Here is a 14154-nt window from a genome sequence, read left to right as displayed (position 1 = left end):
TGTTTGATGTGGATTAGGTAATTTGGTAATAGCAGGAAATTCTCGCAACAATTTATGATGTTCTGTATCCCCAGAAAGATAAATTTGAATCGAATGTAGTACCGAAACTTTAATTTGGCCTGCTGATTGCAATTTTGTTTTCGCATCTCTCAGACACTTATTGCGGAGATCTGGCACCAATTCAAAATAATGGAGGAAATCTGCTCCAAGAATAGGTGAACTAACATCTGCAATCAGGAAAGTCCATAAAAAGTTTCGTCTTAAATTCAGATTCAGCGATAAGGTTTTCTGACCATAAACATTAATGCGTAGTATTTCGTTTCTGGTAGATATTAGCAGGAATTAAACTGACATCCTACCCCGTGTCAACCAGAAAAGATATATTTGTTTACTGGTCATGAATGAACAGACGACGTGATTCCTTAGGCAAAGAATAAGTCGCCGCTATTCCTTGCTCGTTTCGTTTCCCTGCCACTTGCGAGGTTTCACGCATTTTTCTTTACTACATTTGTCTCCAAAGCGTCTATGATACCAACAAATTGAGAAATAACGCTTACGAGAGACACTCCTTTCGCGAGACCCATTGTTTCTGCGATTGGGCGAACGAGCGCGAGAATAGGAAAGACGATCAATTATTTTATTTAACTTTTCAATTTCGCGAAGAAAATTAGTCTCAAGTATTGGTTCACTTTTATTAGACACTGCAAAAGTCTCCGTGGGAGATGTTGAAACTTCGAAGATCCTATCGGCAATTTCTGCAGCTTTGTCTAAAGTAAGTTCGGAAACTGCAGCTAAAATTGTTTGAACTGAAGATGGCAAACGCTGCGAAAATGACTCTAGCATTAAATTTTCTGCTACATTTAAAGTTTCGGTGCGATGTTTCATGTTCCGTGGCAATTCAGATGGTTTGCGAGAGCCTTATTCTTCTCCTGAAAGTAACTTCCGAATTTCCTGTTGGGATGATTCCCCAGACCGATTTATAAGTTCTTTCTTAATATAGGAATAAGGATCGGTTTTATCTGGTTTCATTAATACAACTCTTATTAAAGAAGCTGTATCAGGAGGAATAGGTGCAACTACGTAATTGTATTTCGTTTTCGAATCAGTAATTGGCTTTGGAGTAGCAAGTTCAAAAGTACTTTCGCACATTACAAACCATAAACTAGGATCTGATCTATGAAACTGGGGTATTTGTACTGCACTTATTTCAGACATGGTTCAGATTCTTTAGGTTCAGACATTGAATGAATCATGAATGAATGCATATAAATATAGTACTGTTAACATAAATGAGTAATTTATACTCTTAATGGGAATTTGACATTATTATCACAAACGCGACATATATACAACTGAAAAATGCAATTAAAAAAATTATCAAGCCTACTATATTTTTAAAGATAACACTTCATGAAAACGAACAGTAATCACAGGCATATGGAACATTTTCTTCCACTTTAGCATAAGAAAAAGACCGAGAGAGCTTAAACTGAAGTTGAGGGAAATAAAGGGGCATCTGAGAGACCTATATTTCCACGCGAATCAAATGCAAAGCACAGAGAAATGATTTACAGAAATTGCACTTATCTGCGACCTTGAAAGCAAAAGTTCCCCACTGTTGCTTTGGCATTTCTATTCGGTTGGAACACTTTGAAGATGCTGTGCTCAGCTTCATCACATAATTTAATCCATTTTTCGAGTTTTTAAGCGAAAATGGAGCACAAGTTTAGTTTTGTTGAATTGGGTGTTTAGTCCGAAGAGTCACCATTATGTGGTGGTTATGTCAGACATGGTACATTCACTACATAACTCGGTTTTAGTAGATTAATATTTAATACACATGTTTACACGTTCACTCTTCTAGTGACAATCTTCCTCTGACTGCCAGTGCTGATTCTCAGTTAGCCTTGTGGGAGTTCAAGTGTTTGCGCAATTGGGATTTCTTCTTTTGCATGAACCGATCTGATGAATTTATGGGTTTCCCACAAGTTTACATAGATAGTGTTTGTTATAAATCCCAGTTAGATATCTCAACATCGTATTTACTATAAAAACACTTATATATATATATATATATATATATATATATATATATATATATATATATATATATATATATATATATATATATATATATATATATATATATATATATATATATATATATATATATATATATATATATATATATATATATATATATATATATATATATATATATATATATATATATATATATATATATTAGTATAATTCAGAATAATAGTACAAACAAAAATCAATTTCTGCGAAACAATATTTAGAAACAGCAGCTTTGTGCAACTGGTGTAGCTCATCCACATAACATATTCTGTAAATACGACTTATGTTTCAGGAAGCACAAAGAAGACTTGTGGAAACAAAAATAAGAAAATAAATAGACAACTGTGCATCAGTGTTTTTTCCGTAGAAAAAAATTACAGCCGCAAAGTTTTAGTTGTAAGATCCATTACAAGACACCGAAAGAACATCAAATCGGACAAGTGTGGTATTCTAGTAGGTTTCTTTTGAAATGGCCGACAAGTTTCCGAGATATCGATCTGTTGTTTAGGTCGCACACTTTTATTTATTAACACGTTGTTTTAGTGGAAATATTTTTCTGAACAAAATAGTTCTGTTCAATTGACTTTTTTCAAATGTATTTGTCATATGGTTGTTATACCTTTATGCACACTTGATTTTAGGATTGAACTTGATAATAAATATATATATATATATACGTGTGTGTGTGTGTATATAAGTAGAAAATAATCAATGCAAAGAAATACAACTTTATTTTGTATTAATAAAAATTTGCGTTTATCTCATAGAAAAGAAAAAAAAAGACACATAGCCATACCCCTGTCATGCAGCACATAATGATACACTTCTCTTTTATGGTGAGTTCGTAATCTTCTAAGTGATGTAGAACTGCATAGTCATAAATATAGCATCGCTCATAAAGAAAGACGTTCTATGCTTGAGGAAAACGTCCAAATCCTCTATGAAGAATCTAGGAGAGAAACAGCCCACTTTCTATTTTGTTTATTTTCTTAGATTTTAATATAGTGAATATGTTTTTGGACGAGTCAACTTTTAGAGAAGAATTTTGTTTAGAAATAAATTTATAGTTTCCCCTTATACCAGCGTCGATTTCATTACATGATAAATACATGATTCGATGATTTCTGAAAATGATTCAATAGAAATTACGCCATTTCTGGAATCATTGATATTATACACTTATCATTTGAATTATGTTCGGTTTTACTTCCAGCATACCTTTTTAAATGTTTAAGAAAATATTTCAAAAGAGAAAAATCCAAATTATTAGAAATTACATAAACGACATTGAGTTGCCTCTCTTAAACATGTATTAGAGATTATTAAATTAATCCTTTATTTCTGTGATTTAAAACTCATAACGAAATTTCCACTGATTAAGATTTATGGGAATACGGAAAACCTTTACAACACATATTTAGTTTTACAAGACAACATATCGTAGCATCAGAGCAACAGTAGGATATCTTAGTGTTATTCCTGGGATTACATGTCTTGGTGTTGATTTGAGTTGACGATACATTTCTACATTTTACAACAAGAGTATCCAGTTTGAACTTACATTGGGACCTTTCAACGCCCTATAAACTACATTTTGCAACAGCTATTGTTCAATAAATACGTGCGTGAGGACAAACGTTATGCAGATCATGCTTGAAGTAAAAATGCTTTGTAGCATAAGCTTTCAAACTAAACATTATACGAATAAACTATAAGTAAAAGCAGTTTTTTTGCGGACTGTATTAACTGAAGTACATAAATTTAGTAGAAATTAATTGAGACTCTAGGGTTATTGACTCGTTTAGAAAAAAATGAAGCAAATTATTTTTCTCGTGGAATGTCGCAAAAGAGAGAGAGAGAAAGAGAGAGAGAGAGAGAGAGAGAGAGAGAGAAAGAAACAATTGTAATATTTTTGAATAATGAGATTGAAAAGAAGAGATAAGTAAAACTGTTTGAGATGTCTCTTTGCTAATTTGAAAAAAAAACTTTTCAAATTTTAAACAATCGTAATTTGAATTATAGTGTTCAATTAGCCAGTCACCTTTGCTAATGCTATTTTTACGAAGAATTAGATTTGGTGGTTTATTCTCAGACTCTTTCAATCCGCTTAGAAAAAGTTAACACTACATTTTGAATTGCTAAAACATTGTCGATTGTTCAGTGAAAAAATAAAATCTATATTATCATCAAAAAATAAAAATGTTTAAAACGTGATGGTTAACTTGTAATACAATGAAATTACGATAAGAAGTTTACTTTCTTTTTTCATTGAAACAAAGTTATTTGTGTTTAAGCTCGAAGTACTTTTAAGGACTGGAAATATTGTTTGATATATTAAATATCAAGAACAAAAGAAATATAAGTAGCAATGCTACAAGATCGATATTGGAAGAGATATTTTTAATAGGTTGCTTTATATGACATGATACGTACATTTTCTAAAGATGGGAAAAAAAAGAGAACACTTTAGTTCGCAATGCATCATTAAATTTAATGAATCCTTTCTAACTATATGAAGTTTAAAACTTTGGAAAACTATCAGCGTTGCAAACAAAAGATTTAAAGAAAAATTAAATGATGAAAAATTTTCACTTAGAATTAAAAAAAAAAAATCATTATATACTATTTTTTCCTTTCAACATTTGAGATATAATTAAATTGAGCAAGGAAATATAAGCCTCTGTCTGCCATTTATTTCTCAAGCTTTAATGACAAAAAAAAAAAAAAAAAAAAAAAAGAAGAAAATCTGTATAATTATGTGCACTCATAAATGATAGTTTTCCAACTTTGAAAGCTTTTATAAAGTAAAACATTTCTTTTTTTAGCACTATAATTCATAGAAAATATAAATTTATATAGAAAAACGTACAAATATGTCTTTAAAATCTTACTAGTAGAAATAACGAAGCTGTTGATCTGCCACTTCTTTCTGTTAGTAAAAACTCAGAAAATGTAATTTGAAGTTAATACAAACGCATTGAAATATAAATGTCTTTGATAGTTTAAAGTGAAAGATACCTGGGTCTGAAACATCTATGTATCTATACAAAGAATTGAAGATTATAAAAATAATAAATATCATCGATGATACGTCATGCTTCTGACACACATTGTTCACGAACTTGGATGATAAATATATTTCATATTTGGGAATGAAACTTTTAAATTCACGAAAATAAGAAATAATATATTTAAAAAGTAAATCCTCAGTAGTTTCTCTTATTATCAAGGAAATTTGTTATGTTGTTGGACAGTTGTTTCTACTGTAAGAATACATGATCATAAAAATAACTGAAGAAAAATGAATAAATAGTTAGTTTTTATGAGTCTTTTTTTTTTTTTTTGATACATTTTGCTCAATACGTATTACTATCCCGGGTTTATTATCTTCCTAATTATGGAGTACTACTCCGTTTGGTTTTAGGCCAATTCATATATCATAATGTTGCAAGTGTTTTGAAGGAACCCTGTTTCTCTCAAACCTATGCTAGGATCAATTTATAATGTAAGTTGAAGTTATAAAAAGACAAATTTCAGTTTCAACTATTTCATTGTCTTTAAGAAATGCGCAATTATCTTAACTTTCAAACGATTTTCAGAACTGCCAAAAAGAACTTTTCAGAACTGCCTATTTTATTCTTCAACATGAGACTAAGGGGAAGTAATTATTATTCCAGATTTCATATCAATTTTGTACAAAAAAAAAACTAATTTTCTTTAAATTGACTAGTTATGTGAACTTAATTTCAAATAAACATTTGTTTTCTGTTCAGCACTATCATATACATTTTTTATCCATGATCTTTTCCTTCCTATATTTTCTGAACACTAATGTATTTAGAACCTTTAGCGTCAGCTGGAGTAATAGGAAACATGTAGTAAACGGTAAAAAAGTAAAATTAGTGATGTTGCATTTTTTTCAGTAGGTCCAAAAATGCGGTTAATGGTTTCAACCACTTTTACTTGTCACATGGAAAGTAACTAAAAACGTTTTTTATTGAACTTCACGTTTATTTATCTTAGTCAGAAATTTAAAGCAACTTCATTTACCTATCCGAGCAACATTAACATTAAAAAAAAATGTACATATAACCAAGAAATATTTTTTTGAAAGATTTGTCTGAACAAAAAGAAAAAATAAAAGAGAAAATAAGGTAAATGCACCAGTAGTGGTCACTGCTTCAGTAGTAGCCACTTTAAGGTTTATATTTTAAAAATAAGGATTCTAGGGGTCCCAGTGGATTCAAACTTGCAAGAGATAGACTTAAGGCTATAGTGTAGTGGGCAGCTCCAGGAGGAGTAGGTAGAGCATCATAGAAAATTGTTATCAACTATTTAATACGGTCGCCTGAATCGTCGATGTTTTTTCAGCTGTCTTCTAACGGTTCTCCGTACTCTCTTAAAAAATTCCAGCGATTTTAACTCAGACTGAGTAAATTTTCACTCCTTTCCAGTGTCGAAAACGCACTTTCCTTATAGGAGTGAATTTCATTCCTTTTGCGGAGCGGTTATTTTCACTCCTTTTGGATAAGCTAATTTCACTCCCTTTTGATAAGTGTTTTTCACTCTTTTTAAGACTAAATTAATATCCTAAATGAGTGGTTGCTTTCCGTTTTGGAAAGCCGCTATTTCATTCTTTTTTTTAGAATAAAATAGGTAAAATCATTTCACTCTTCTTTGGTGAAATTGTTTTTTAAACGTGTTTTCATGTGCTTATGCTGTGCATTTGAATTTAAAACTGTTTTTAAAACTTATTTCATTTGAAAAAAAAAATTAGTTTTTCAATTTAAAAAATGAAAAAAAAAAATGTTTTTAGAGTCTCAGAAGAGGATGCACAAGAACTGTATGGTAAGTACGAAGAATTTTCTTTTTTATTAAAACTTTAACTGGTAATATTTCTTGAATACTCGTATATCGTTACAAATCACCCACGTGCAATATTACTTACATTTCCGAATCTAAAGATTGAAATAAAACTAAAAAACCCACACAGTTCCAAATAAAAAGATTTAAAATTTTGAAACTCTATATTGATATTCTCGGTGTGCCTTTTAACATTAATAATGTTTTAAAAGTTACATCAGTTCAAATTAATTTAAAGAGTCACTCATAAATTGTGACAAGATACGTTTGAATTCAATTTTGTTTCTTCGAGGCCATTCATTAATTACGTAAGGACAATTTTGGCAATTTTTGACCTTCCCTTCCCCCTATGTAAGGGTATGTAAGACTCCCTCCCCCCCATCTTACGTAAGATTATTTTTTTTCTTCTCAATAATAACAAATATTACATCACTGGGATTGTTCTTAAATTAACTATCTTTTTCTTTTTTCAAAAACATTTTTGAGTAAAGAAATGTTTACTGTAAGGAATCTAGACCGAATGTTTTTCGACAAATAATTTTTGTATATGATGCGATAATAATTAAAAATAACACATGCAAAACACAGTGCGATTCCTTTATTATATTTTACACGTTTCATTCTTTGAAACACAAGTAAAAAACAGCTCATCCTATAATACATACTTTTACCTTCCTGAAGCAAATGAAATATAATATTTGCCAAACCACTTGACCGCGGATTTCTAATATAAAATATCGGCTTGGAAAATATCACGTAAGAATGGATCCACCAACCCCCCTCTCCAAGCAAGGGTATGTAGAGAATTCCCCCCTCCCCCTCAGGACCCTGAATTAATGAATGGCCCGTTATACATATGAATGAGTGTATTATACAAAGTTTATGATACTCTTTAAAGTTTATTATACACAAAAACAATGTTTGATTAATTTAAAATATACGCAGTGGTTGGAGCTCCGACCATCGGGAGCGGATTCGGTATCCGACCTATAGATTTGCGCATGGTCGGGTCTGTAACACCTACCTAAAATATATATACAGTACACACACACCAAAGATGGTAACGACTGTTTCAAATGTCATATTTTTTATTCGATGACCGAAATAAAATTGTTGATAACAGTTTCATTAATTTGGAAGAAAGAGTTACAAAAAGTTCGCCGTAACATTGCACGTGGGTGATTTGTAACGATATAGCAGTTCAAGAAATATTAACAGTTACAAGTTTTAATAAAAAAGAAAATTCTTCGCACTTACCATTCAGTTTTTGTGCATTTCCTTCAGAATCCTCATTCGGCAACAAGTAGTGTTTTAATTCATTAAATGAAGACATTCAGATAGCGACATCCACTTCGTATTCGCGACCAACGTTAGTTAAGCCTAACGTGGAGGTATAGAAGATTCTCTCTAAACAAAATCACGTGACAGAATCGAACCAATGAAAATGCTTTTGAGTCCTTCTTTTAAAGAATGTTTTTATTTTTCGCTCTTCAAAAGAGTGTTTCCGAATTTCACGCCAATCAGGAAAAGTTTTAGTCTTGGTTTTTTTCGTAAAGCGTCTTTTTTCGATAAAGCTAGCACTCAGAAAGAATGAATGCACCCGCAATAGATTTCACTCTTTTTAAGAGTTATTTTTTCGTTCTTTTGAATTAAGAGTGTAGCGAGGTATGTACACATTGTGTTGTATTATGAATAGAACAATGCTCAAAATAATATTTTTAGAGCTGTAACCATGTTATGAAATGTAAAAGATCATGTTCGGAACGTTTTCAACTCGAAATAGTTGCTTTTTTGGCTGACAGTTTACCTGGCCACTACTGGTACCAAAAAAGTTGGGAAATTCAAAAGTGGCCACCGAGTGGCCACTACTGAATCAGCAAGGTTTTTCATAAATCAACTCAATTTTCCTTTTAGTAGGTTGTAATCTCTTAACATAAAAACCTGTCTCATTTCTGACATAATATTATTGTGTGATCTAGTAGTGGCCACCCGGTGGCCGATTCTAAACAGCAATATGGCCACTACTGACTCATGTACATTGTACAATGGCCACTGATGAATCAAATTTGAGGTTTGAAAAAAATTGAACAAATTGACATTCTGGCATTTTAAAAAATAAGACGATTAAGGAAGAGAAAGGCTACAATATGCTCATTGAGTTTCAAATATGGTAAATGATATTGCAGGCCCACAGTTTAAAAAAGTCAGAAAAATATGCTTCACCGTGGCGACTGATGGTGCGTTTACCTCTTCTATGGACAGGCCCGGATTACTCAACAGGCCATCCCCTAGATCCATAAGCCCTGGCCTAGGGGCACATATCGGGAGGGGGATTATTAAATAGCTTGTTGGTTAAAAAAAAAAACAGAAATTTGGTGCCTGTACATATAGAGGAGAACAATTCTACTAGAACCGAGAGAGAGAACAACCTGCTTGCTGAGCAGGTAAAAAAATGAAGGGGGAAGGGCATAATGCTTAATCGAAGTAATCCCTTTTCTAAGCAAAGCAGGTAATTCTTAATTCCTTAGATTTAAGCAATCATTTCTTGAAAATACAGATGTTTTTAAGGTAAAACACTTATTAGAAATAAGTCACACACAGTAAAATTAGTAAAAGCCGTGATATATAAAATTCCCAGTTATAACACTTGTTTATGGAACAAATTTTCTCTTTAAAGTCTAAATCATGTCAGTAAGTATGTGTTTTGCAATTTATAATCTATTTATTCATATTTATTTGTGACTGCTAATAGTCAGGGACGCACAAAATTCAAATTTTTGGGAAGGTGGAAATTATCAGTTTACCGGATAAAACTTCAAAGCTTACCGAATAAAAATAGGAGCATGGTACTACTAGTAATTTTCTAAATTATCTGTGACTAGCAATAATTTAATAGTTACTAAAATTATGTTTACAATAAATAGCATAAAACATCAGAAAAAAAAATAAAATATTCAATTGAAGTATTTAAAAAATAATTTACCAGACAATACCAGATATTTACCGCCAAACTTTTGTGATAGGTTACAAATGTTGTAAAATATCCGAATTTGAAATATGTAACATCTACGGACTTTTTAAAAATTTCACCTGTGAAAATTATCTGATTTCTGTATTTTATCGATGTACGAAACGTCCGTAATAAATTCTTCAGACCAATTTTATTTTCTAAAATCTTCATTAACTTAAGACAAAGTTGAGAATTAATGATAGTTTTTATGAGTCTCTTGAATCAACACGGATGACTTAAAATTTTTGCATCGAATGCAATCGGCAGTATTAAGTCTAAAAGTCCTCAACTACACAATAAGACATATAAGGAGGGTTAAAAATAATACTACATACATAATTATAAATGTCCAAAGGTAAAATCACAAGGAAAAGAAAAATGATTGAGAATTAAAGAAGCGGATGCAATCGGATTTAGAAATGTGTGAAAAATTGGGCTTAACACGTAATAGCATAAAAAATGGCCAAAATGCGTAAGTTTAAGCTAATGTGTAGAATTTGATTAATATGCATGTTCTTGAATTCAAAATCCAAGACCAATTGCCAATTTCCAAGATTTTTGAGCACTTTTTTCCGAAAATCATGACTTTCCATGACCTTTTTTGATCATAGCCGAAATCCATGACTCACTAAGTGCATGGACACCCTGCCTTTAGTAGTATTGAAAACTTATGCTGCCAATTTCCTATATCCATTGATATACCTTGGCAAGTTGTAGGAAACAAATTGTCCTAGAATTACATTGAATTGTGTAACTATTTTCTTATGAACTAGTGGTACCCGCACGGCTTTGCCCGTAGTAGAAAAATTGAAAGGTCTCTTGGTTCGCCTATGTATTTACAAATAATGTATGGTAACTTTCTCGCCAATCGGCTTGCCCATGTTATAGTTCCACGTTATGGTAAATTGGTAATTTGCTCGTCCATTTTATAATAATTTTACTCGGAAAAAAGCTCTTAAAATTGAATAGAAAAAAAAAACGAAATCGAATTTTCGAAAAATCGCTTCGAGGTGCACACCCTATGCTACAAACTAACTTTGTGCCAAATTTCATGAAAATCGGCCGAACGGTCTAGGCGCTATGCACGTCACAGACATCCAGACGGACAGAGATCCAGATATACAGACAGACAGACTTTCAGCTTTTTTTATTAGTAAAGATGATTTCGTAGTGGCAACAATTATTCAGTTCATACTTACCAAAGTTCATATGTAGAATACTTAAAAGGTACATTCATTTTCTTTTACTGTTTTTTTTACATTAGCGTACAAAAAATACAAATACAAATTTTCTACTAAAAACTCTTTATTTTATCCTAAGTGCATCTGTACTTCGAAGAAAAGATTGAAATTCTGTCAATTTTAGACAATGGGACGATTCAGGAATAGTTGAGCTATAATACGTTTATTGAGCTAAAAAATTGGAATTAATATTGTAGATCCACAGTTTAAAAAAGACACAAAATATGCTTAACTGTGGCCACTACTGGTGCGTTACCTTAAATAACTAAAAAGAATTTCTTCACTGCTGCATTTTTTCTTTATCGTTTGCCAAATTCAATTTTTTTATCGTTATCTCATTTTCTTAATTATGTTTTGAAAATAAATTCTATTCTACTAAATGTATTACCAATGCGTTATAAATAATGCTAGGAGATAGACTTTTTTGCGATAGCAGCATGACATTTTTTCGCGCCAAAAGTATGACATTTTCCTTGTAATTTGCTGTTACGTAAGCCCAGGATTATATTTATATATAAGGTAACTAATGTTATTTTTCTCTTCTACCCTATATTTGAAGTTCACACCATGAGTAGAATTTTTATTTTTATTTTATTCAATACAGAAATGTTGTCCAGGAGAATGTCAGCAAAAATGTTACATACATATTTTTGAACTTCAAAGTTTTATTAAGAACAGCAGACAAGTCATATTAACAAAATACACTAGGATTCCAACAAAATGGTAATGATAAACAATGTTATAGTACATACCCCCCACATAAAAAAAATCTTTATTATATTGATAATAATTGAACTCATTCTTTGGACAAAAGAATGACATGAAAACCTAGGGACAAACTTAAAAAAGATGTACTTTGATTGTTTAAATAATAAAATTTATTTAAAGAATGGCATTTTACACCATTAATGCGTAATTTAGTACTACAAGTTAAATTTGTGGAATGTTGATGTAAAATTTTTTAATAATTTAAGTATATTTAAGAAACGAATGGGGACACGCAAATACTTTCCGATTGCTCAAAAAATTTTGCAGGACAAAATAAATGAGTTATTGTTTTAATAAGAATAAAATAACAACAGAGAAATTATTTCTAACTATTAAAAAAAAGAAAAAAAAACTAAGTTAAACAATTTTTGTGTTAGGCTCCTGGGGCATACTAATCTTAGGATTTTAGAGAAACACCCATACATATTAAATAATAACTTATGTTGTTATTTCTCGAAGAGTGAAACGCTAATATTAATCAACAAGTCCATTCTTAAAAATTACCTAACACTAATCAAGAAACAATAAATTGAAACATTGAATTGTTTTTCAGAAAAGGTTAGAAAAAGAAAACACACACACTTACACACAAAAAAAAAGAATGATTAATTATTCATTACTTTAATCAATGTAAACTGAGCTCAATGGTCCCGAGAGACAAGAGAGAGTAAAGAAACTAGTTCATTAAAATATCAAAGACTTAAATGAAATTAAACTTTTTCCGATTAAAAATCACATGAAAGTTTTTTCTTAACTTTGGGATTCATCATACTATCATTTATTTTTTTTCTTAAAACGTTCTACATGAATCAAGTTTGAACGAGCACACACAGAGTATCAGCATCAAAATCATACAGTTAATGAAGAGAGAGTGATTTTTTTCTCTCATTGTAGACCCGAATCTTGCAACACTTCTGTAGGAAAGTTTGAGAAAGGAGAAGTTTTTTTTTCTCCAAAAATGATTAATTGGTGTGTTTAGTAGGTAAATGCTTGATAGTATTTTGAACTAGGTTAGACACACTGCACCTGGTTTATTTTCCTGCTATGACGTCATCAAAGATGGCGTATGCTAGCTCACATAAATGTTCCTATATTTAGAGTAGTACTTAACTGATTCGCATGACACTTGCACATTTTATTGTATTTTGTCAGATGCTTGTTTTTATTTAAATTGCGCATTTTGCATTGCCCTTTAAAAATGATTTAAATGCATTTATTTATTTATAGATCGTATCGATGTTAAAATTTAACCAATTTTAATGAAAATTAAGTCAGTATGTTTCAATATTGGGTTTAAAGATGAATACAAATGTATTTTAATTACCGATAAGTGTCCACTTGATTGCTGTTAGTTCTCTCTCAACTCCTGGTTGTGTTGGTGAGCTTTTTTGCACTAATGAAGAGGCTCCATTGTAGCCTTGAAATAGCTATATGCTGTGTTTTCTTCAATATTTGTGCTTTATTTACGTTGTTTTTTCACTTTAATCATATATTTTTTAACATAATAGTTTAGTTATTTCACAAATACTTAATACCAAAAGAAAACTAGAAACAGTAAATACGCTGAAAAATGTTTATGTCTAAGTCTAAGAGACAGTAATTTTTAATCTAATAACTAATATTATTTAACAATGAAAATTAGAATGTATTGTTATAATTTGATTTTAGTCCCTTACTGCATTTTCAGAAATAGCAAACAAGTTAATTCATTTGCTGTACAGGTTCAGGAGGATTTTGAACATTTTAAGCAATTGCATGTCCTAACAAAAAACCAACTTCACATGGGTCTACGCCAACAGCTACATTGTCAATAAAATAACGTTGACGGTATGTGCTGAAATATGATCTCAGTAAACGCTTATTACTTCTGCTAGTTAGTTTCAAAATCTCAGTTCCAATGTTCTTCACATGATGATACCGAGATAATAAAAATTCATCTGAAGATTTACAGAATGATCCTCTTTGTAATACCTGCACTAAGAATTCTTCCGCAGTTCTTAGAATTTGTTATTTTTACAATTCTATTTAGGTGTTACGACAAAGTTCAAATATTTCACGGTGAAACAATGAAGAACAGCTTTTTTGGTGAAAAAGATACCCCTTTAATCTATTTCAGATACTGCATTATTTAACCTTTTAATTCAAAAAATAAGTTTTCACCTATTTTTTCGCTGAATATTATGACAAACG

The 14154-nt window shown here is 30.9% G+C and overlaps 1 pseudogene; it reads right to left on the bottom strand.

Annotated features, from left to right (window-relative positions):
- Positions 1–444: 444 nt before the first annotated feature.
- Positions 445–1215, bottom strand: LOC129229179 (uncharacterized; annotated as a pseudogene).
- Between the last annotated feature and the right edge of the window lie 12939 nt (positions 1216–14154).

Source organism: Uloborus diversus, chromosome 1 (genome assembly GCF_026930045.1).
Source record: "Uloborus diversus isolate 005 chromosome 1, Udiv.v.3.1, whole genome shotgun sequence".
NCBI lineage: Eukaryota > Metazoa > Arthropoda > Arachnida > Araneae > Uloboridae > Uloborus > Uloborus diversus.
Note: the sequence above shows the minus strand (reverse complement) of the source record. Positions and strands in the feature narration are given on the sequence as shown.